This window comes from Patiria miniata, unplaced genomic scaffold (genome assembly GCF_015706575.1).
Source record: "Patiria miniata isolate m_02_andy unplaced genomic scaffold, ASM1570657v1 HiC_scaffold_30, whole genome shotgun sequence".
NCBI lineage: Eukaryota > Metazoa > Echinodermata > Asteroidea > Valvatida > Asterinidae > Patiria > Patiria miniata.
The window spans coordinates 6,793,626-6,820,510 of NW_024037070.1; positions in this window are offsets into that span (position 1 = coordinate 6,793,626).

Sequence of the window (26,885 nt, forward strand, 5' to 3'; positions counted from 1 at the left end):
AACGCACTTTGGCCATGTAACCTCAATCCTGCAAATTCCTCCAATTTGCAAAAAGGATTTTGGAGGATTCAGGGCGGTTAGGGTTAAATTAATGTGTGAAAAGTACTAGCGAAAATGTACTAATGGATGTACCGTACTCGTACTCATACTCGTACTCATGGAAAAAACTCGTACTCATATTCGTACTCATCGAAAAGTACTCAACTACAACACTGAATTGAGCACCTTCGTTCGTGTTTCTTGTAACAGACCACATATGCTAGCAATTCTAGCTAGTAGTAAATGATACCATCCATGGAAAAGACTTCATAGCTGTGGTTGAATAATCCCCCTTATTGGAAACATCTGCTCAAACTCTCAAATTTCATATTGTGCTACATGTATTATGTGTAGGTGTACATGCAGTACCAGGACACAGTATGATGTGAGAGGTACATACCTCATGTATGTATTTTTGTACCAGTGTCCCGTGTTTATGCTCTAGTTGCAACTATATGATGTCTCAGACGAACTGAAGAATATACAGATCTCTTGTAATTGTGTTAATTGAGTCTACTTCACTCTACTTACCTGTAGAGCAACACTACTTATGCATATTCCCCCTACCGGCAGGTATTTTCGCTAAGAGTTAAATACAATAGCGCCCTCCGGCGCCCTACCCATAACACCCCGCGGCATGCGTGCCTCGTGAGCGTCCTCTTTTCTCTTAGCGGCAGGTCGGGTAGGACGTGCGTGAAATAGCTCGCTGTTTGCCTCGTCATTTACTACCCTTTTTTGCGTTGCAGAGAAGTATTTAATAAAAGATTTAATAATAACATTAGTTTGTAGAGTTTCATCATCTTCTGGGTTTCATTTATTTCATAAATATGAAGCGTTTGGGGAGGGCCGATCTGTCAGTAACCGTTAGGGATAGCTCTCCCACGGGACGGACCGAGTTCTCGGGGGACTCTGCCGTTAACGCTCCGACGTTACCGCGGCAGCAGTCTCTCGTCCGGCACCCTCAGCCACAGTCGGCTGGGGGAGTTGGCAGTTCCGCCGATCAGTTAAGGGGACCTCGGTCACCTTCTCCGGTCGACTCGGGCGGAACACCCAAACTAAAGGCACACTCCGGCAAGGTTCCCCTAAAACATATCTCCTGTGCCGGAGCAAAGCCTAAGAAGGGCCGTCAGGGCAAGCGTGGCTCGGCAACGAGCGCCGCTTTGGCACCTAGCCCTCCCCCGGTCACGGGGCAGCCCGAGGGGACTAGCCGTCACACTTCGGTGGGCGCTAGTCACCCGTGCCCTCCCGACACAGTGCCGAACACCACTGGTTGTCGGGATGGGCTATTGCACGGGCTACCGGTCCGTCCAGCGCTCGCTCAGCCCACGGGGCCTGAGGTGCTGTCGGCCGGGTGCATTATGAGCGATACGGAGCCGATCGCCCCGGGGGATCCCGGGCCGACGGCCCCCGTGCTAGCTCGCTCAGAGGGACTACTCTCGTCATCGGAATTTTTCCGTTGTTCGGGGGTCCCGGTGCCCCAGGTGTCTTCCGAGTTTTCCTCGGACACACCTCGGGGCCGTTCTTCTAAAAGGAAGAGTAAGAAGAAGAAGGCTGCACGCCGATTACATCGTTCTTCTTCGGGGTCTGACGACTCCTCTGACCGGTCCCGCCGGGGCAAACGCTCCCGGGGGGAGGACGCGGTTTCTAGGGCAGATTTCCTGCTGGCTTTTCAGTCAATTTCCGATACGCTATCGGCTATGTCGGCAGGCCGCCGGGCGGGCCCTATTGGGGGCCCCCCTGCAGCGGTGGATTACGGCCCACAGCCATCGGTCGCTGGGCCCGCATCACAGTCTTCAGTCACCGGTCACGCTTGGGTGACCCGGGAACAGAGGGACATACCGCACACAATTAGTCGTGCTCCGGCGTCCCCGCCTGCGGTGAGGGCTTCACAGTCGTCGTGCGTTGGTCACGGTTGGGTGGCCCAAGCACAGCGGGACATACCGCACGTGGTTGACCGTACACCGGAGGCCCGGCCTGCAGCGAGCGTCTCGCATGCATCGGCCGTGGGCCACGGTTGGGTGGATCAGAGGCCGCGGGACCTACCGCGTACGCTGGGATCCCCGCCTGTATTGAGTATTCATCCATCTATGCAGTTTGACTCGGAGGAAGTTGTCCAGCCACTACCGCGTGGTTCGGTACAACTCGCCCCTCCTGACGGCGCTCGTTCACCGGAGTCAACTCGGCCCTCACAATCGGCTGAGTCATCCGATGACGACGAGGAACCAGACCGTTTACAGCGGCTGTCTATCTCTGAAACGGAGCTCCGTTTAGTACAGAGGGATATGATAAGAGTACTTCATTTACCCTCCGCTGATGAGCCCCCTCCGCCTGATCATAAATCTTTCAAGCGAAGGACGGGCTCCGCATCTAGCAGCGATAAGATATTCCCCGTACTTCCCTTAGATCAGGTATGCGTGGAACGTATCGACAGCATCATGTCAACTGATAAATGGCGGCCGTTTCTCAATCGAGAACGGGATTATTTTCGTTTCCCGGCTGAAGATCAGGTGAAGTTCTTCACTCCGCCTACCATCCCCGACGCCGCAAAAGATAAACTTGCGGCCGATGAGAGTGGTTCGTCTTCCAAGCGGCCCTTTGTGGACAAAACACGGGGTAAACTTGAAGATGTTTTGAAGAAGATGGATACAGCTTCACGCTTCGGTTTGAAATCAGCGTCTTTCCTGCTTCTTCTCACGGAATATCTGGCCGTGGGCTATGAAGAAGATTCGCCGATTCCAGCAGATATGCTGACTGCGGCCCTTCATTGTCTCGACCATGGTCTACGCTCTGTGCTTGAGCAATTCGCACGCGTGTCGACCCTAGCAACGTCCACCCGCCGGGGTAACGTGCTCGATGCACTTTTCCTCCCGTCGCAGGGTGCTCGCAAAAGACTTGAAAATCTCCCCTTGACGGGCCCGGATCTGTTTGCTGATAAATTCGAAGAACAGATGCGAGATGAGGCCAAACGTCTGAAGGCTACAGAGAAAATCAACTTCAAGAAGCCTCCAGCACCGGCGCCCAAACAGCAGCGGGGTAAGGGCAAAACATTTGTCATTCCCCGCCGCAAGCCTCTGAAATCTGGTCGCGGTGGTTTTCGTGGCCGCACGGACAATACTTCCGGTGCGCGCGCCACGCAGGCCCGCACGTTCTCTGGACAACAACGGCCCCAATCCGGTCGTGGTTTCCGGGCACCGGCCCCCCGCTATCCCGGGGGCTGGCGCAAGTGACTTAGTAGACTCGTGGCGGCCTCCCGCCGTCGGACCCGTGGGAGGCCGTCTCCGAGACTTTGCGGGGTCCTGGGGTTTAATTACGTCCGACCGGTGGGTACTCGACACGATCGGGTGCGGCTACGCACTCGAGTTCTCGAGCACCCCCCCGTCAGACATGATCGTTCGACCGACGGTAGTTCCGTCCGATCTTACCAAACGTCTCTCCCTCGAAGGGGAGATCAGTTCCCTCCTCGGGAAACGGGCAATTCGCCCGCTCCCTCCGGGGGAGACACGGTCGGGTTTCATGTCGACCTTCTTCCTGGTACCCAAGAAGGAGGCCGGCATGTGGCGCCCGATTTTAAATCTAAAACCCCTCAACAAATTTATTCGGCCAAGACGTTTTCGCATGGATACGCTCAACATCATACTCCAATCGATTCGTACTCCTGCGTGGGGAGCCAGTCTAGATCTGAAAGATGCGTATCTACACATTCCTGTCAGACCAGACCACTGGAAGTTTCTTCGTTTTCAGTACGAGAACGTCCAGTACGAGTTCATGGTTCTTCCGTTTGGTCTAGCCACCTCACCCCGGGTCTTCACGCGTGTGGTGAAGACAATCGGGGCCGCATTAAGAAAACAAGGTGTGATGATCTTCATGTATCTGGACGATTGGATCATTATTGCTCAATCTCAGACGGCCGCATCGGCGGCACTCAATCTGACTTGGCGTCTAGCGGCGGATCTCGGGTTTATTATCAACGCCGAGAAATCCCATCCACATCCATCCCAATTCCCAATCTTTCTGGGAGCGTCACTCAATCTCCAGAAGGGATTGGTTCGGCCTACGGAGGAACGGATTGTAAATCTCCAACAGTGTGTGTCTCTGTTTCTCCCGACGACCATGGCCCCAGCGCAAGCCTGGCTAAGGTTGCTCGGTCTTATGGCCAGTATGGTAGATGTGGTGAACTTTTGCAGACTAAGGATGCGTCCCATCCAGTTACATCTGCTGTCCTTCTATCGGCCCAGTCGTCATCACATACGTCATCTGGTGCCGACCACACCTTGGCTAATACCGCACCTCCGTTGGTGGCTCGACAATGCCAATCTCACGGAGGGGCGCGCTTTTCACAATCCGAGGCCGTCAGTGACCATCACGACAGACGCGTCACTTTTTGGCTGGGGGGCCACCCTCCACCCGCGCCAAGTAGCGGGTCGGTGGGGGCCCACAGATTGCTCAAAACACATAAATGTGCTGGAGATGTTGGCAGTCATCAATACTCTCCAACGTTTTCAAGCATCAGTGACAAACCAAGTAGTCAACATTCGTTGCGACAATGCCACAGTAGTGGCCTACGTCAATCGACAGGGAGGCACGCGATCCGCCCAACTATGCGCGCTCACGTGGAATCTCTTCCACTGGTGTATGGACCACGGAGTAACACTCGTGGCAACTCATCTCCCAGGCGAGGAGAACGTCACAGCCGACGCTCTCTCCAGGGGGTGGGTCGTTCCGACGGAATGGACACTGCGTCCGCAGGTTGTCCAAGCACTTTTTCTGTTGATCGATCGGCCTCATGTCGACCTGTTTGCCTCTCGAAACAACCACCAGTTACCGGTATACTGCGCAAGACACAACGACCCTTGCGCATGGCAGACAGACGCGCTGGCAATACGGTGGGACAGACTACTTGCGTACGCCTTTCCCCCGTTCTCCCTCATACCGCGGGTACTGACCAAAGTGGAACAGGAGGAGTGCAAGATCCTCCTCATAGCTCCCTTTTGGCCACGCCAGCCTTGGTTCCCGAGACTCATCAAGCTCTTGGTTCACCGCCCGGTGATTCTTCCGAAGAGGGCAGACATACTGTTCCAGCCCAGCTCGGGTTTTCTTCACCCGGCCCCGGAGGATCTCCACCTGACGTGCTGGGTATTATCAAACAATCCTTCCGCACGGCGGGCCTTTCTGAACGAGCTGCGGCCATTGCAGCCTGCAGCCGACGGGAGTCTACCAGGAAAATTTATAACAGTAGATTACACCATTTTTACAAATGGTGTAGAGCCAGGTCTCTGCATCCCCCCGATACTTCTATAGGAGAGATTGCAGACTTCCTAGTAGGCCTCTTTGACAGTGATCTTGCTACAGCCACAGTTAAGAATTATCGTTCGGCTATAGCGGCTATTCATGGAGGTTTCTCTGACGGCTCCTCGGTGTCAGATAATCAGAATCTTAGCCAACTTATCAAGGGGATGTTTGTGTCACGCCCCCCGACACGTAGGCTATTACCATCGTGGGATCTCTTTGCTGTCTTATCAACCTTATCGAGACCCCCGTTCGAACCAATGGGCAGCTCAACCTTGTTGCAGCTGTCGGTTAAAGTGTCATTTCTATTAGCAGTGGCTACGTCTAGACGACGTAGCGAGCTACATTCGCTTACAGTGGAGACAGGTCACATCCGGTGGGAACCAGGGGGTGTTCGCCTGGTTCCTAAAACAGGTTTTCTGACCAAAAATCAGTCAGAATCATTTTCACCTCCTGACATTTTTGTGCCGGACATCAAATCCTTTTCGTCTGTCTCTGGTGACAGGCTTTGGTGTCCGGTCAGAGCCCTGAAGTGGTACGTTGATAGAACTAAAACGCTCCGAAGCGGCCATTCACAGCTGTTTATAACAACGACTCCACCATACCGACCGGCCTCGCGTGATACAATCTCCCGCTGGTTGGTTACGGCCATCAAATCAACAATAGACTCACCAACAACAGATTCCGTTGGGTCAGTCCATGCACATGAGGTCAGGGCAGCTTCTACTTCCTGGGCCTTTTTTAAGGGTGTTTCTATTAAAGATATCACACAGGCAGCGTGTTGGAAAACCCCCAACACCTTTACAGAGTGCTATTTGAAGGATGTCCTCCAGACGGAAGGCAGAGCCGGGAGAGTGGTGCTGAAGGCGGCGAGCCGAGCATCATCAGGTCCACAGGATCCTCTCCTACCCGGGACTTCCCTAGAATAGGTGAGTCTCCTCATCCTGACTATTTACATTATACATTACATTGTATTGAGTATAAATGTATAGCTAAACACTCTTGTAATAAGGTCATTGGTCTTGGACAAGTTACCTTCTTTGTATACAGGTTACCTTGGGCATGGGCTTGATTTGAAGTGTTTTAGAACTTGCTTTAAGGAGTGTCTTGTACTAACAGTACTCTTCTTTGCAGGATTCAACTGTATTATATATTATATTTATTATTATGTAATACTTTACATTATGAGACGTTCCCCCTAACGAGGGCTGACGTCTCGATTAACATGTGCGGGTAATTAATATCCTTTACATGTACAGTTCTTGGTTTTTTCCCCTGTCCGCCTTTGGACGGAACAGTGGGAGCCATCTGGGGTTACATTCCATGTTTCATACCCCTGTGAGTAAGCAATAGCATCTCGCATGGCCCACCTCCTTGACGGTGCTAGTCTATGCATAAGTAGTGTTGCTCTACAGGTAAGTAGAGTGAAGTAGACTCCCCCCCACAGAAGTGTGGTTGGGGTCTACGAACGAATACTTACCTGTAGAGCATCCCTCCCTCCTACCCCACTCTTCTCGATGCCTTGGGTACTTTGTTGTATTCCGACTTAGCGCTCGAGAAAAGAGGACGCTCACGAGGCACGCATGCCGCGGGGTGTTATGGGTAGGGCGCCGGAGGGCGCTATTGTATTTAACTCTTAGCGAAAATACCTGCCGGTAGGGGGAATATGCATAAGTAGTGTTGCTCTACAGGTAAGTATTCGTTCGTAGACCCCAACCACACTTCTGTGGGGGGGATTTAACACCTCACCTTGCAGTGAGACCATGTGTTTTGTGAGTTGGAGAAGTACTGAAGCAGAATGGGAATTTCTCATCAAAACTTTAATTCCGTTTGGAAACACATCAAAACACATGTCAATCCTCAAACGTCCATCATCAGACATAAAATCACATTTTACAAGCACTAATGTGAAGAAAAAAAAGGTTGGCTAAGGATTTGAGAATTTCACCAGTCCACACGTCCTGCATACATGTATACCTGTGCAAGCTTAAGGTTGTCAATGTCAACTTTGGTAATTATATAACGGAAATGCACCTACGGTACCTGTTCTAATTTGGTACACACCTAATTTCACAGGGTACAATGTATGTCTTTGGGACCATCCGCCTATGAGCTCCGTGCGCGACCAAAAGAGGGCGCGTTTTTACCTCTTTTGAGAGCTCCGTGGACGGGGGACACAGCGTGCGCGAACTGTACTGTACTGGTTTGTGCGCAAAGTACGCACGAATTTCTGAGTGTGCAAAAGCTATAGCAACCGCGTCTTCGCGTGAGCGTCAGGCGTCGTCGGCGCGCGAATACATTCGAATTCAACTTGCAATGGTCTCCCAGACTAATCTCCGCCTCCAGTAACTTTGGAGACATTCGAAATACGCAGTGGATGGATCGGGAACCAGTCTAGATCACCCCCAACTCTCCTTTTCTGGCCGTTGATGGGGTACTTGTGCACGGAGCGGATACCTTTCTCAAATACGGTAGGGCTGATGGTCCCAAAGACATACATTGTACCCTGTGAAATTAGATGTGTTCTGCCAAAAACGGTTTCGATTCAAGCTACATGTATACAGGTGGTATACAGGTTTCTCTGTGTGCGTTACGCATTCGCTGTAAGTAGTAGACAAACCTTCAAAGCTGTGATAGATGGCAAAAACTGTGAGAAAAACGGGGAGCCATCATCCAGTGATGGGTCGGCATGATTACGACAACCGTACACGGCACAGGTAGTAACCAAACACTTGCCTGACTGCAATGGTGGCCGACTACGGCCGGCTGGGGAAACCGGATGGTTACTTGGTACTTTGCTGTCATTCGATCGGACCCTATAAAGTTGAACAAAAAAAATTGACGTAACTTGGATTTGAACCTGCAACCTCTCGATTACCATATATGGAGCACTCTACCAACTGAGCCATCCAGCCCTATGCTGGCGATTTTCCCAATTTTTTCCAAAAATTGACGTAACTTGGATTTGAACCTGCAACCTCTCGATTACCATATATGGAGCACTCTACCAACTGAGCCATCCAGCCCTATGCTGGCGATTTTCCCAATTTGTCACGAAAGAATCTGCCATATTGTACCGAACAGTTTGATTTGTTCATTTCTCAGGAATACAGGAGTGCAGGTTGCCATTTTCATCATTCCATTTCATTATAAATTTATAGGACCATAGGACTGATGGATCTGGGTCTGTTCTTTCATGCTTTGCCTCATGTTTGGGAGCCCCAACTGTGAATAGTGTGCAAACAGCTGGCGTCATCTGCTGTGGTTTTTCTTTATTGTGTTAGCCTCATAGTCACATGGGGCTAAACATGTGCTATGTTCAGTTTATTCTCATCCCTTGGTTCTTACATATCTCCATGCGGTAGCCTGTGCATATGTACCGTGGAGGCAGAGGTCGAGACACTCTTCCAGTTTTGGTGGGATAAAAGTACATTCAACTGTCATGTAGTGTTGTATTTTAAAGCATTGCTGGGAATGGTTTCAGCTGTACATGGGAACCAAAAAAACGCACCGTATGTTTTTTTTTTTTCGCTGTGTAAGCTGCCCTCACAGGTACCCATTTACTCCTGGGAGGGGAGAAGCAAAGAGTACCGGCAACAAAGTGTACCTTGCCAAAGGACACACGCACCATAACCCCAGGCTGGACTCGCACCCATAACCTGCAGAATTACCCGCAGAACACAAATGCAACGCTCGTATAATACCGTAAGCTGGTTGAATAGGCCGACAGCTACTAGTATACTGGGGATGTTCAGAAGGAAAATGTGAATTTACTTTGTAAATTGAATTTACTTTGTAACAGTTGAACAGATTTCAACTCTGTTCAACTCTTGTACATTTTACAGTTAAGGTTTCCAGAAGTTGCTCATTGCATTCCAGTGGAGCATAAACCAGCCTCGTTCTGCCATGCACGGCATAGAGCAAAACATGAAGGAGACAACACTAAAGGTCTAACAGTAATCCTATATTGTACGCCCCCTCCCTCCTCCATTGTGAATTAGCTGGGGTTTTAATCCTGCAAACCATGTTTTTTATCTAAGCAATCTTGCAGAGAAAGTACTTCATTTTCTCACATAATCAGAACCCCTTTTTTTTTCTTTTCTTTTTTTAGCTTTTACAACAAGTTTCGTATTCCCGCCCCCCCCCACCCAATATACGGTAAAGCTGTTTAGAAAGGAGACGTAGCTCAATAAAGTGGAATTTCCCTCACTTTACAACATCCTGAAGTACAAATAGATTCTTCATTCCACTCAAACTGTTTTTGGAAACTCCCTTTCCCCTTTTTCTTTTTTTTCTGTGGAAGGATTGCATAAAAATCCATCCAATTCAGCTTTTATTGCCGTGCTCTAGGGCACGGCGTATTCAATTTCCTGTCCACGAAGCACCTGGCTGGCAGGCTTTGAGCGCGCTCGGTATCTTCATTACGAGAGCCTACGGAGGCTGATGATGGGAGGTGGGCAGCTGGGGGTGGGTGACATTACATGCTCTGGGTTGCTTGCACCTATGCACTTTCCGTCATCAATCTGTCCGAAGCAAGTAACATATCCTGATCTAACCAGGCTCTTTATCATAAAATTTCTGAGCAGACATGTAGGGTGAATCCTAACAAAATTTGTTTCCTGTTGGAGTACAGTTAACAACTATCTGTTAAGCAAGTAACATAACCTGATCTAACCATGCTCTTTATCATAAAATTTCTGAGCAGACATGTAGAGTGAATCCCCCCAAAAATTGTTTCCTGTTGGAGTACAGCTAACAAATATCTGTTAAGCAAGTAACATAACCTGATCTAACCATGCTCTTTATCATAAAATTTCTGAGAAGACATGTAGAGTGAATCCTAACAAAAATTGTTTACTGTTGGAGTACAGTTAACAAATATCTGTTTTTCATAAAATAAAAAAAATTCAGACAAAGTTTACCCGTGCATTCCTATTGGTCGAGAGCCCGTCATGTGGGTGGTTGTAAAGGGTTACTAAAATGCACCGGCTGGCTGGTTTTAAACACTTTTACGGTGTCTCATGAAATTTGGACTCCTATGAAATCTGGTCCTTTTACCCTTTTATTAGTTGAACGTTCACAATTTTCACTTAGGCATGCGCAGTACTACTTTAGTCCGTATTTCAGTCCTAAATTCGCAATACACCAGCACCACCGTGTTCTGCGCCACACCGCGTAGTATACACCACATGCAGTACACGCCACAATTCGCACTCAGCTCAATAGCATGGCCATTCCAAGCATGGACAGCTATTAAAATAGGTTCTTTGTAGTAAAACATGCATAACTTCCGATAGCATGGACCAATTTGAGTTGAAGAACATGCTTTTTTAAGACAAATTTCATTCGTGTATTGAATTTGATTACTTTTTAAGGGAAAAAAATCATTAATTAATCCAGGTAACTTTCTGTTTGGACTCACCTTGTACATGCAGTTGATAAAGATTTAGCCAATAAACAATTGAAGCTTTTAACAGTTTTTAGTGAGACTAACCAAAAAATGTTGTACTCAACCTAACGAGTGGTCAAGTTTACAATTTGGTCGCACCTTTCTGACCCCGTTGTTCATATTTGATGAGGTTGGGATTGATGGCAACCACAGCTGCCAACTTACTGAGTTATTTCTCGGCCTTTATTTATTATTGACTATGTGGTCAAGGTGATCAGAAAAAAAAAATGCTCACTTGTGCATGAAATGTTTAAAAAAATCTTTGTCCTGTCATTGGTCTCTGTGTACGCTACTTGGAAAATATGGTGTACTATTGACAACACACCATGTCTCCTCTTCAACACATTGCACAGCGCAACCAAGCATTGTGGGTAAAAGGGACCGGATTATATAGGAGTCCACATTTCATGTGACACTGGAAAAGTGTTTAAGACCAGCCAGTCGGTGTTTTATCAACCGTTTAAGACCGGCCACGTGTGACGGGCTCAAGACCAACAGGAATGGGTAAACTGTCTTAGGTGTTTATGAATAGTGATGTATACAGTGGAAAACAATGTACTTCGGGTGGTAATGGGTTATTAAAGGTACATGTATAGTCCATCATTTGCAATTTCTGCATTTGTTGGTTTGAAGCAATAAAAGTGCTCAAAATCTAAAGAAGGGTGCTGAACAACTGACCTGATGAAGTTTCAACTCAGCTTCAGCTGTATATTTCGAGAAAAACAGCATTCTAGGATTTCAATTTCAAATCAAAAGTTGCGGAATCATGTTTTGAATTGGGCCTGAATTCAGCGTCTGAGACACGTTCTCACTGAGCCGATTGCAGCCACGCGATGTCGCGCACTGATCAGACTAATTATAGTGCGTCGTGTCAACGCTTGCATGTGCTTCGCCGAATAAAATAACGAGCCACTAACGGAAATTTCCAACGGTGCTTCTTAAGACGCACCGTTGGAAAGGCCTTCTTTCGTTAATTATCTTAAGAATGAAAGCTTGCCAAAGAGAGACATTTTACAGGGAGTTTAGTCCCCTTACTATCTTTCAACCAAGTATGTTTTTCAACAATAATTACGCCAGTTACTTTATGGATAGCTGCAAATGATGGACTCTGGCTTTAACAGAGGGGCTTTTCTTCACTGAACATTGAATACTAATGCTACTTTCAGCATGTGCCTTTTTACATTCCCGATGCTTGAATTTGTAGCTTTTTGTCCAGATCTCATTCTTGGCTTTCCCATGCTGTTTTGACTCACAGGAAATCTGTCACTTCCAGCTGTCATGTGGCTTTTGACATCCACCATGAAACCTCCCTTCAGTTCCTCTGCCCAGCCACTTACTTTTCAATTTTCCCCTAATAGAAACCCGCTCTAGCCTCGCTCAATCAGGATCTCGGCGTGAATTCAGAGTTTATGATACGCCCCAATAAGTGGTCTCGTAAATCAAATTAAGTGTGAACTTGGACTTGGAGGGAAAATGTTTTTTTAATGTAGTATGTTCATGAACACAAACTGTGTGTTTTTCTACCTTTTGCAAGCAAATTTGTAAATCATGTAGACTAAATTGTCCTTTCAGTCAAAATCAGTCAAGTGACTGTTTTTAATGGTTCAGAGCTCTCAGCCCACCTTAAGGAGGATTGACTGGTTGTGACTGTTTATGTAACTTGAAAGAGCTACCAGTGTGCTTTGACTGTAGGTGATTGATAAGCCAGCTCAGTGCGTACATCTCAAGTGCCTGCTTTTGTCTGTTGACTGAATTTGACTAGTCACAGTGCTTGCTTCAAGTGTGATCTGACTGTTGGTGACTTAAGCCTGTGTGGAAGGCATGGCAGGGGAAGAGGGTTGAATTTTTTGACTGTCTGTGACTGTTCAGACAGCAGGATGGTTTTAAAGGACTTCACCATTTGGTTATTTCAAGAACTAATTTGTCCTCTTCCTGCCACATTCTTGCCGTAACTGCACCTGATACAATCATGGGCTCATCTTTATAATTGGCAGTAGGTTTCAATAAGTACAGAAATTATCAGTATGAATACATTGCACAAAACAGTGTACAAAAATGCACTTTAATATTTAAACAAATGTACCAAAATGTACACATTGTGCTGACATGTATACACTTCATACAGTAGGCCCTAAATCTTTTGTAGACTGCACGCCAACACAGGGTAGATCAAATGCTGGGGTTTTTTTATGAAATATAAGATGATATTTTAAATATTTGTCATGACAAACAAAAATTAAATTTCCAATTCTTCCATTTTCCCCAAAAGTTAGGCATTAATTCGGGTCCAATAAGATGATATTTTAAATATTTTTCATGACAAACAGAATCAAATTTCCAATTCTTCATTTTCCCCAAAAGTTGGGCACCATTAATTCGGGTCCAATATTCGAGAGCACCATGCATTTGACATTAACTTTACGGATACATGTTTAAAACATCCACTGAAATTGTCCCTTTTACGTTAATCTTTAAAACAATTGCACAAGGGCTCTCCTTACAGTAATAAATGAAGGATCCGAAACATTTCTCCAAGTCATATATCGTATGTACGCCACTGCAAAGCTTGATCTATTTATGCAGTATTAATGTACAAGGCAAGGCAGTGTTCGTGTTAATGCCTTGTCCCTTTAAACAGTTTGGTAACCGATCTGCCTCTCCTGATCCAGAGTCCAGCAACAGCTCCACAAGAATCAATCCCCCAACCCCCATGCATCAGGGAATTCACCTGTACCACAACATTTCAATTTGGTTTTCAATTATCTCTCCAACCAGGAAGCACCTGCCTGTTGTTTTTTCAGCATTTCCACAAACTTTCCAGACTCCCCCTCCCCCCCTCTCTTCTGTCTGTCCCCTGGCATGCTGGTATTTTCCCTCCATCATCTATAAGCGTGTCACTGAAGGAGGCATCTCGCTAGGAGGAGATACCGGTAGCTGCTGGCTGATGGCTGTGTGTGTTTGCTGTCACTTCAGTTCAGTCCTTATTGCACCTGGCGTGAGATAGTCGGACTGGAGACATGTATAATTTCTTTCACATTTTGGATTGCTGTAGGAATTTGGACTGTGCATGCTCTGTAGCTTGCGCAGTGGAGGAATGAATACTAAATATATGCTAGCACTGAGCAAGTTTTTGTAGGAGAACTTGGTTTGTTAAATTTAAGATAATATATGCAGGATATGTTTTTGCTGCAATTTTCAGAAGTGGATGGATTTGGGGGTTGGTATTTTGTACCGAATGTTGGGAACGACTGTTGCATCCTGACGCCACTTTTCTCATCATATATTATCTCAATGCATGTCAATCATCACAAAAATGTGGAAAAGACATGTATGAATCAGGGACTGCACCGTATGTGAAACTGTTCCAATTTTGTTAGAAAATACTTTACAAATGCATGCAACTCTCCATGATAGACTTTGTATGCACAACCAAAGAAGTGGTGTCTGGATACTAGAAGCTTTCCAAACTTTCACCTGTTTAAGATTTTGCATTCATGGATGCTGGGAAAACAAAGGAAAGAAAAAAAGTTGTTTTTGTAGTCTGGCTCACTGATCCTACATGTGCTTCAGACAAAACGGAGCAATTTATGGAAATTAGGGAAATGTCGGGTCAGAGAACCAATCTTGCTGGCTTGCACCCAATTATGGATGTGTAACCAATTGGAAAGTGGGGGCAGTATTTGAAAAAAGTCCCCCCCCCAAAAAAAAAATATCACCGGTTTCCTTCATTTTAGAGAAACTAATTTTTGTTAATGCCACATTGGCTTAAATTTGCATGTAATGCTACGATTCCAAATTTTCATACGATCTGTATTTTTTAGCTTGAAGCAAAGTTACTAAATCAACATTTTCCAAGTGTACCGTTGGTGAAAGAAAATGACATCACGACAGCGCCCTCGTGTGTTGAAAATCTCCGGCCTATTCAGTTTGTGTAATTTACAAGAATAATAAAAGACAGTGGGAAGTTTAGCGAGGTTCTGATCAATAGTAGCGCATCCTGTGCCGTGGGGATCTCTGGCCGTAGCCCATTGTGGCTTCACTGCTTCATCAATATCCAACACCTGCAAGAAGTTCACAGCAACCAAAAATGAACTCCAAAACCTCCACGAGGAGAATATAGACAGAGGGGGTGAAAAAAAAGAAGAAGTAGGAGAAGAAGAAGACAATCTTCTCCCAGCAGAGTTAATGAAGATGCATGTTTTTCTTGCGGTGAAAATGTGTTTCGGAAGTAGGCATTTCCTTGTTAGTCAGAAGCAGCTGTTGCTAGGGACTTCATTTGCCTGCAGCCTTAAAGACTGGGTAGTAATTGGAGGAGGATACATGTATGTACACTGTACATGTATGTGACTTTCTCTGTCTAATATGACAAGGCCAATATGTCTCTCTTGGTACGGATCATTTAAGTGGACTGCAAGATGATGTGCATGTGTGTATGTTCATGTAGGCGGCCGTATCAATTGTTAGCGCTCCTTTTCAAGCGCCCACACAGTAACTGATTTTTCCGCCGTGGAAATCAAAAACTGCAACTTGATGTCATTTCTTTGTACACCATTGAAAAGAGGAACCACGCTTTGACTTCTTAAAAGAATATAAGGAAGACAACATAATTCTACATCACACTAATATGAAGTGTTTATTAAATAGAAAGCCCATATATTTTAGAATTTTTTATTTCACATCGTTTCAGAAGAAGTTATCTCCATTTTGTGTGTAAAATCGCGGTTTTCAGTAAACCCGAGTCTCTTCAACTTTTCAACCGGTTCTTTTCAAAACCACACATACTCGGTACTCACAAAAGAGATTTATTCACATGGTGCTACGGCAAACTATCTTGTCTCTTCAACTTACCGTAAATTGTACAAACAGCGCCACCACATGACCTTCTTAAAAAAAGTGTTATAGACCTTTATCATGCTGGCACCATTTCAGTCATGTTCCCTGTATCCAATAACAGTACTGAAATTACTGAATGATAAAAAAATTTGTGCAAAAAGGAACCAGACTATTTTTCCTTCAGCCTCGCTTTGGTTACGTTGATTTGAATGGGAAAAAATCAAGATGGCCGCAACATGATAATGGTCTATTAAGGAAGGTTCTGGTCTAACTTATCTAAAACCTATACATGTACATGCATGTAAGGCCAAAAAAAAAAATACTCGGTCTCTGGTCAGAGCGCGCGTCGATTTTAATCATGCGCGTCAACCGTTTTTTTTTTCTTCAAATTAACAAGGAAGCTACAACAGCTCCCTCTATTGACGCGCCTCCTCAAATTTTTGTACCAAGGAGCACCAAGGAATGGGGAAATTGCACCAAGGCAAATGATAAAGGGCACCAAGGCAAATTATGGAGGACACCAATGTATAATGAGGACACAAAAAAGCAAAATAGTACCCACCTTGTCTGTACAATACAAGCTTGAAAAAAAAAAAGCCACCTCCCAAAACAAAAAACCCGCGTCGCTGCATCAATTCCGGAACTTCGACAATTTTTTTTTTTTGGCCAAACAGCCATTGAATCTAACTTTGTGCAACCAGGAGAGGGCGGGATTCTAAAAGGTAACAAAAGGCTATTTAATATGGTTTGGAAACAAACTATTTCTTTTAACTGTAATTTGGAATGGATAGAGGCCTACACTGTAGGCTTATGCATAGGAACAAGTTGGGTGGTTTTTTTTCATGAATTCAATTCAATTCAAATTTTATTTCATCACAATTAAAATACTTTAAAAGTGAAATTCATCTCCCCAATGTGCACATAAAAACGGTATACATATTTAAACCATAAGAATTTACGTAAGACGAAAAAATAAGGTTCAGTATAAAACACCAGTAAAAATCCCTACTTTGGAAAAAGAAAATAAAAGCTTATTAATGTATAATAACAATTCAAATCTGCATTCTGATATGCTAAGTTACTTATTTAAAAAGTTCTAATATGATTATTAACACATTGCCAACAGTATTTATGTGATAAAATTAGAATAGAGATGAATGACACGAGGTTAAAAAGAAAATCTGAACCGGTTTGTGCAAGTGCAACAAATACAATTGTTTTTTTTTTAATGAAATAATTTGTAATTGATTGTAGTGACCTTGTGACATGATTAATTTGTAACTATTTAAATTAAGTAAGAATCTATCTTCTTGAAATATATACCTACCCTTGCCACAGCTCACGTGTGCAAATTTCCCCGCCCCTCTTTCTACAAAAAATTGGGGGGGGGGGGGAATCAATTTTCAAAATGTCCCTGTACAAATTTACATCAATTTTGGTAACCGGGGAGGGCTCATTCTCCGTATAAATCCTCCCCAAGATGCTGCTGGCATAATTTGCAAGTCGTCATTTTGTCCAGAAGTCTTGGGGGCTAGTTCGTCCTAGCAGCAGAGGAGGGTTTCTCCCTGTATGCGCAGCTGTGCCCCGATCAATCTCATAAAAGGCATCTGTGTTTTGACAGGTTATCTCCCTGGCCACAGACCCTATGAAGGATTCTCTTTTTTCTTTCTATGTTCAAGAGAAAAAAAATATGAGACAGGTATATAGCTGAATATTGAATATTTTGTATCACTAGCCGTTTCTGTGTCTGGTTTACGAGGGGAGAAGACATGACAACTGATGAGCTGTGAACGATGAAAGACTGAGACAGACTCAATTACAAGACAACGGAATATATTCCGTGCTGGAGAAATTTAGCTGTTTGAAGTTCGCCTCTCCTTCAGTTATTACCGGGGGTAATTTGAATTTTTCTCGACGCGATTGCGAAGTGAGTTTTTACATCAGGAAACTTGTGCTGCGCAATTCACTGGAGTTGAAATGTGTTCAATTTTTTTGCGATTTTGCAGCGCCGAATACTTGCAGTGACATCACAAATTTGGGTTCGCATTCGCTTTCGCGCCGGGTTTCGACAGACATAGATGCGCATGCGCATCGAACAAGACAAAGCCTGTATTCCAAAAACTTCCGTCAAGAGTGAATTTACTGACGACGGCTTAGTCAGTTAGTCAATTATTTTTGGTCAAATATTTTTGGTCAGTTTTTGGGGACAGACAGACAGACCGACCGACCGTACACACCAGAGCTGCTCGTACAAAGGGAACATGAGTGAAATCTTTAGAAAAACGTTACCCCACAGGTGAAATCTTGAGAAAAGGGATAAAAGGACAACAATGCAAGTACCCTAGAACTCCCATCCGCTGGAACGACCGACCGACCACCAAGTGACATGTAGAGGCTCCTGCCAGAGCTTAAAAACCCAAATACACATGTATAGCTTGTTAATTGTCTTTGCTCAATCTTACAGTTGAAATCTTGGGCATTACATTTTTCAGGTAAGCTTAATTTTGCTGCGCACGTGGACAGCTGCTTCTTCTCTTTTCATTTGCTACACTGGCCACTGATGATGGCGTGTGAATCGGGATGCCTATCTTGTGATATGTAATTCATGTTATTATAGCACAGGTGCCCGCAGCCCCAATCACTATTGAATATCCTGCCCAGCAAGATAATGATTTTTCCCTAGGCCTGAACTCATCAGTGTAGTGTTAGGTGCAGATTATGCCCAGGTGGCCAAACACCTAAGACAGAGCGGGGAGTCCAGGGTCCCTCAACTTTTTTTTTTTTTTTGATTGATTTCAAGGAAGGGGCCTTGTCATACATTCACGCCCATTCAGTGGATTGTGAAATGTAATTTGTTCTAACACGTCCACGGAGCCAGCTATTGCATTTAAATTTAAAGCGCTTTAGTTTTTATAAACTCTGATCGTCTGTTGCTTATAGTAAGGTTACTGTATGAAGCCTTAAGCACGTGACTGAATGCAAGTTGATTAGTATTGATGGAAATCTGCAAGAACATTTTGGAATCGTACAGTGTCGTTAATTTGTTAACCTTGATGTGTTAATTTATCAATAAGAATACATGTATGTACACGTTTGTGCAATACAAATTCAGATGCTATGACCGAGGTTGATCTTCCCTGAAATAGGTTTATGTGAAAACAAGATGCCAAAATGCCTACCTTAGATCCATACTGTCCAAAATGTTGAGTCCCCCCCCCCTTGCAGAACCTCTCAAACTCATAAAAGAGATTTGTCACATAGTGCTACCGTAAATCTTTATCTTATTAAATTCAAATTTAGCCCCCCAAAAAACCAACAGTATTTTTACCAAATTAAAAAAAAAAAAAAATGTTTTACCCATAGAGCTTTATTAAATTACTAGAGCGCTAACTCATCATTCTGCGCGCAGAGACGCTTTGAAGCCGTCCTGGGCGCAGACATTTTGAATTCATGTGCGTGTTTGTAGAACATAATGAAATTAGATGGATTAAATTTTGAAAGTGTAGTCTACATGCAACGCGCGAGTAGAACATACGCAAACAACTTAAGCACGTCATTGACGGTTCAAAAAATCATGACAGCACAAAGCATCTGCAGCGAATACGCGCATGCGTTGTGCTGTTTGTGTAGAGCAAAATGACACGCTCATTTGCTGATGGTGCGTTTCGGTTTTGGGCATATTGGCTTCGATAACACATCAGTATGGAATACAAACGCAGATATATGCAAATAGCCGTACAAAAGCCGTACAAAATTTCTAGGTCTCCATAGGTTTGTGCACAAACATGGATGCGCCCAGCAGGCATTACTTTGTACACGAAGTTAGCGCTCTAGTAATTTAATATAGCTCTATGGTTTTACCATATTCCATCTCACTGGCACACCACTCAAAAGGTCTTGTTATCCATATTTGAGGTTGTGCTACAAGTAGTTCTGAAAATTTCATAAATTTTCACTTTTCAGCCGTGTCCTCTTTTGCGTATTAACATGCGTACGGAATGCAATGTGAACGCATCACAGATTTGCTTGTATTGCCTTAAGTAGAAGTTCTCACAAAACAAAAAACAAGATAAAGAGCCCACAATTATCTACATTGTGCAGCACTTAAATCTTGTTTCTTTCGAAACAAGTCTTGCAAAGTTTGGTATTTATTCAGTTGCCAGAAGGGAAAAAACCCTGAAAATTGCATTGATTTCCTATCCAGACCATTATCATACATCTCGTCCAATGCCTGGGCCTGGCGTGGTGTGTGTACTCTTAAACAAAGCTGTGTTTGGGTTCTCCACGGTCCTGATTGGATTATCATCCGCTGAGGATTGATCCGTCGGACAATAACTGTCCCCGCAGAAATGACACTGGTGCACAGCTCTGATTTCATGCTGAATTGTATCAGTTGATGCCCGCCAGTGACACATTTGCATTGAGATAGGTTTGTAGCTCGGAGGGGGGATTCCTTGTAGGCCAACAAGTAAACCTGACCCATCTTGATGAGGCCTGTATTAATGTTATGCAGATCCCATGGCACACCGGGGGCACTGCTTCGGGTTATTCCTGCATTTTTTAATATTGGCCGTCTGCAACAGTTATTAATTACAACCTCGGAGCCTCCAAGGCTCATGAATCATAAAAGTTCATGGTATGGCTGTGTTGTACATCTGCAAATACCGCACATTGCACATCTGCGAATACTCTGCAGGTGCAATCATTTACATTGCGCTCGCTAAAGTTGCATTTCCCGTGCTATCTTGCTATATGTGGCAGAACCTTATTGCCAAAATTTAGTGCTTAAGATTGTTTACTAACCATACTTCAAATGGTTGGGTCATAAGAAATCCACATGTAATGCATGTAATGTCTTACACCACCAAGAAAAGTTTAAAAATCAGGTCTCTATGTATTCCAACAGCAATTAAATGTAATAAAGGCCTTTTAGTTCTAGACAAATCTCGGGGTTGAAGCGGGCTTGATACAGGGTTAAAAAATATGCGGCGTTTCACACTTGAAAATTTTTGCTCCTGGTTGAAATCAACCCTTCTCCAGATCAGGGATGAGATTTTCAACCCATGTTGAAACTCTCGCCAGGGTTCAAAACAGTAGTAACCGAGCGAAATAAACTTGGTTTGCACGAAACAAGTGTGAAACGATGCGGGGTTGAACGCAGGGTGGAATTTTTTTTTTTAACTCAACCCGGGGCGGCACTGGGTTCTCCCAGAGTTGAGTTCAACCCGGGTTGAGCCTTTAGTGTGAAAAGGTATTGGACCAATGTTAAAGTTGTGTTGGTTAGTGTGAAAGGGGTTGCCCACATTTCTGAGTTTGACCCGGGTCCAACACGGATTTTGTACTTGTCAAAAATGATATTTTCAGAGACAAGTTGAAGATTATCTTGATGGTTAAGAGTGTTTTGGTGCCTGAGAGATGAACAGCCACAAGAATAGCACAGTAGCATGATTTCCCTAGCAACACTGCTCCAAGTGCGCATGTACCTGTACATGTATTACATCATTATGGAAATGTATATATCTTGAATTGTTGAATCTTCTTCAAATTTGTAAGATATGTGAAGAAAAAAATCAATCACTTTCTCTGTTGTATGCATGCAAGTCTTCATGCAGTTGGCAATTAAAAAATGTACATCTACATTTACATGTTACCAGTACATACGTGTACTACATGTACATTATACAATACATGGAAGGGGGTCACAAGCATCTACATGTATGTCAGGCCCGTTCCCTGATGGCAAACTGGGGGGGGGGGGGGGGGGGGGGTGTTGTTTGAAATCCCAAAGTGTACAGTGTACGAACATCCAAGTTCTGAAATACTGTCACATAAACAGTTCCTAACCCACACAATTTCACAACCACTGTATCATGGTATTCATTGTACACCACACATGTACGTGCAGGCACTGATATGAACTACATACATATACTTGCTGATGTTTGTAATGTGGAATAATGTTAATATTGCAACATGAGGGACCCTCCCCACAAATTTAATTGTCGACCACCAGCTAGACAGGCCCCGTACTTTAATTCCTCAACAAAGACAAACACATCTAAAAGCCAGGTGATGCGGGTGGATCGAACCTGCCTCCCAGTGCCTACCCGTGGGAGAACGCTCCCCGCAGCCCTGATTAAAGCCCGCCCCAGCATACCCGGCCATGCTATTTTCAGGTGATTTGTTGACTACTAGGGCATAATCACGGTCCGCAGCTGGCCAGCTGTCCACACTTGAGCACCCTGTCTTTTCATCATCAGCGGGGACATGTCTAGTGTCTTAAACAAGCGGGGCTGAGAGCTGGGGAATATTAACACACCTGCGGGGAGGGGCTCTGATGACGCTCGCTGAGTGAGTCTAAGAGACAGGGAGTTTTCTCTTCCTGGATTATATTGGTGCCTGTCTCGTACAACGCCGAGAACAGGAACAATTAAATTTAGTATCTGAATGACATCTCGTGAATAATTCCTTGAATAAAGATTCGAAGGTTTGCATGGTCAAGGTAGCAATAAGGTAAAGATTTACAGAGTGACAAATCTCTTTTTGGAATCCCTTTAGTCTCTTGACGACAGGCAGAGCATACTGTTCAAAACGTTGAGCCCCCCTCCCCCCTCCCCTTCTTTTATCACAAACTCATAAAAGAGATTTATCACATGATCCCACCGTAAATCTGTATCTTATTGTAACTGAAGTTGTTGAATCTGGCAAAAACGAGGACCGATCATGAATATTTCTTGAGTTTAGCTTTAAAAAAAGGGCAACTACTAAACAAAAGCGTTTTGACGGACTAATTTGGAAGTAAGAAAAACCATCACAATTGAGATCTCCACTATTGGATCTTCAACATTTTCTTTGATTTAATGTTGTCATTTGTTTTTAATCTGCAACAAATTTCATTTGACGAAGTCACTGCATTCTGTAAAGAAAAAAATATGGCAATATAAGAAAGAAAGATTCTTTGAATCAATACATGTACAACCCTATCATTTTACAGACAATCCTAAATAAATCTGACCATTTTTTTGGGGGGGGGGCCTGGCTTTTTAAAGGTTGTGTCCCCCCTGTACTTTTTCAAGTTTCATCCAAAAAAAAATACATCCATTTCCATTTTCTAAAATGCTAGTTATTCGCTTTCAAATGAGACATTCGACCAAAAAACAAAAAAAAATGCCCATGTTGAGTTACTGAATTATTGCTTTACAATTTCAAATTATTAGCTGCCAGACAATAATCTGTTCTCTTGGGGAAGGCTGGTTCTCTTGGGGAAGGCTGGTTCCGGTCGCACTATCAGTGGCGATAATGTGTGGACTGGGAGCCAGTATGCTCAAGAAGCGGATCTGTTCGTGCCCAAATAAAAAAACTTCTTTTTTTTTCAGGGGCTTGCAGATGTCCCAAAAAAGAAGGGGAAAAAAGTTGTTTGCTTTGAATAAAACATACAAGTTGAAATTTAATAATCTTATCCTTCCAAAAACCTCCAAAATCCTCTTTGCAAAATGGAGCATTTTGGAGGAAGGAGGCTATGAGGAAGATGCACTGTTTCAAGGTTTCGGGCCAGTCTGTACAAATACAAGTGTTGTTTGTGCTCAGCTATGCATAAATGTAGGCCTAGATTATGCTTGAAATCCTCCGCACTGCTCCAGGATGTCGCTGGCTCTGCCTCAACATATTGACAGTGATTGCTAGAGGATTTTGCAGGAATGAGGCTGTATGCCATTTCTAAATGGAGGCAGTTGGAGGATTTTGCAGGATTGAGGTCGCATCCTAGCAAAAATGCCCATGGAGTGACCGGTAGGTTTAATTAATAGAAACAAAAATTGAGTTCGATGAAGAACAAGGGGAACGTAACTTGAAAGTGATATTAAAGGCCAACAGCTACGGTATTGCCCAAATAATGTATAGTCTACATGTATGTCTGCTCAGAAATGTATGTAAAATGTGCTGAGAATGTGTACATCTGTAAATCTGGTCAACATTTGCCACTTGTTTAATATAAATATGCGATGCTCCTAAATATCACGTGACAGAAGATATATTCACTTGCCTTTTTGTATATTAATTTCAGATCATTAAATAATATGGTTGGTGCACATAGAAGTGTAACATACCTAAATCATTGTGTCATTAATAAATCTCAATCGTGCCATTTCCAAATGTTCCCAGATCATAATAAATCTCTGGAAGGAAGTGCATTTCTGGAGTTTCAACTCTTACTAGGGGGCCTTCCTTTGACAACTGGTAAATTGGCCTGATTGATGTAGTAACACTTTCAGCGAGACACATGAATTCCTATGAGAGTTTTTCTTGGTACCTGTGGGGTGTAACATTGAGTACAGTGTGTTTGGTCCTGTTTTGTAGCACATGAAGATTTCATCAGTTATATTGTTGCTGACACCTCGCTTGTATTTTATTTTCATTTCTCAGCTTAAGGCACTGTTCTCATACAGCATTTTCATGTATAGCATGTATGTATGTTCAGTGAACTTTAAAGGTAATATACAACAATTTTTTTTTTTTAAATACCAAATTATTATGAAATACATGTACCTACACTTGACTGTAAGTGAATAATAGTCTCAAGCATCCTGAGAAATCATGGCACCTGGTGTGCTGTCATTTTTAAGAAAAGTGGAATATTTTTATCGATTTTCAACGATGGCTGGTGACCATCGATGTAAAATGAACTGTGTTCGCACACTCCCTACAGTAATTTTTTTTTCACAAACTGAAACCCGTCTTATTACATTAAATTGCAAATTAACAAAGCATCTGTTAGAATCATGATTGCGTTTCACCAGTTCAAAGGTTTTTAATCATTTTAACCCCACAGGGGTACACAGATGGAGTAAATTAGTGTCAATCCTTCCAAAGCAATTTTTTTCCACATTGTATTTCCACCATAGTGCTTACGTGTCAGTTTGTAAAAACCAAAACACACACACTCTTGTTTTACTATACTCCCGAGGACAATGCTTTGTGTTTCCCTTTGTCCCTGTAATATAACACTCTCCCGTAGACCAACACACAAAACTACTGTACTACAGAGGACCGTTTTGAACAAAAGACCCAACTCCCGAGGACTGAAAGGATCTGTTGTTCTCCCTGTGTGTGTCGGTCCTCAGGGGGTTATGTAGAACACGTACAATCATATGATACGCGTTACTGTACGAAGTGCGTGCACACTGTGCATGCGTGTAAGTTCATGAAAACAGTGATGATATATGAAGACTTGAGCTTTAAGGGCTCATCACATCATGTGCGATGTGAGGTTGTCGGTGCTGTTGTCATTGCAACATCTTAACCCTCCTGCTGTTTAAACAGTCGCAGACAGTTAAAAAAAACAATCAATCCTCTGCCCTGCCATGCCTTTCACACACACTAGTCACCAAGAGTCAGATAATATTTCAAGCATCAGCACTGTGTCTAGCCAAATTCAGTCATCAGACAAAAACAGGCAAGTGGTAGGCACGGCTGGCTTATCAATCACCCACAGTCAAAACATAGCTGTATCAAGTTGCATAAACAGTCACAGCCAGTCAATCCTGCTTTATGTACCGGTAGGCTGGGAGCTCTTAACTGTTAAAAACAGTCACATGATTGATTTTGACTGGAAGGACAACTTTGCACAGAGTGTATGTTTGCACCTGAGGGTTTATTAAAGGGAATGTACATCATTGGCATTTGCTTTAATTTTCAGAAATGAACTATTTGAGGGGTTAGTATAATATATCAAATTATTGTTACACTGACATGTTTGAAGTTTTGTGTTGGAAAATGCTGGAAAAACTAAGAAAACCAAAAATGTTCGAGTAGTCTGGTTCCCTGACTCCACTGAAGATTAAATGGATTAATTTATTGATGCTGGAAAATTGTACGATAAGGGAACCAGTCTAGCTGGCCTGCACCCATTCAGAACATGTAACCAATAGCAAACAAAATGTTGACTGAAAAAAAATTTGTAAATTTGGAGCAGTAGTTGAAAAATAGTTAGGTTTTTCCAACGGTGGTCGGCCGACCACTGTTGGAAATGTATACAAAAATACCATTTTCTTGAAAATGACTCGACACCAGGTGCCATTATTTTACAGGATGCTTTAGACTGTCATTTACCAACATCCTAGTAAGGTATTTCGTAAAAACTTGATAGTTTTATTTTTCGATGTTTGCAAATGTTGTATATATTCCCTTTAAATCAGAAGCTTGAGCATGGTGACTGGTGAAGCAACAACCGCTCAAATAAAGCTCAATGTACTTTCTACCAATTGCGTGTCAAATCCCAATTGATTAAAAAAATCATCACATGTGCAACTGGTCATCCTCATTGCTCATCATCATCACTAGAGTTTATCATACATGTGGGACCTGGCACGATGACCACCTGTACATGTCACTGAATAACGATTCTCAATGTCACATGTGCATTTTAGTACATATGATACATGTAGCAATTTACATGTACATGTATTCTCCAGGGACCAGTGTTTTAAAGTGATGATTGTGTCACCTTCTTTATCTAGCTGGCGCCCTGTGTGATTTCAAGGCTGGAGACAGTGTGACTGTGACTGGTTCCCTCCACCTGTTGTCATAATTGGTGCACAGCCATTGTGCACACTCCACCTGTTATTTTGGTATTGAGCATGGCACCTTGCCTGATTATGCCACTCCCATTCAGTAAAGGACTAGTCATCTACATGAAGCTATCACTCAGATCCTAATAATAGTTGGCTAAAACATACACATGTTCTTCAGGACACCATTCCTTAGTACTACATGTATAAGAGAATTAAATACATTCGTGTATTGGATGTGCCTAAATAAGCGTAGTTGGCAATCTTGATATCCAACGGAAACGTCGTGTCAAAAACAACAAGGTTTTGATTATTGAGAGAAATTTTGGGCTAAAATTAGGGCAACAGCAGTAAACGCATATTTAGGAAAACAAAAGATGGGCGAAAACAAAAACAAGGGTCGGCGAAGGGCAACATCATTTACATCTCCCTGACACAAATTTGACACACCACTGATGACTTCACAATGCAGTTTTCTCCATCTCTGCCAGTCATTGGTAGAGTTCAGACCTGTCCACTCTCAGATGTTCTCTCATCTGTTCGTTAGTCTGCCTCTCTTCCTCATGGAACTGTGCCTCTCAAGATGTCTTATCAGCAAGGCCTGTCTCTTTTTGCAGTTCCTGGCACAGCTTCCAAAATGTGCAAGGTGAAAGCCAATGCCCCTCCCCACAACAGCTGCTGAGAGCTCCTACTGTAGGAGGGAGAGCTGATGA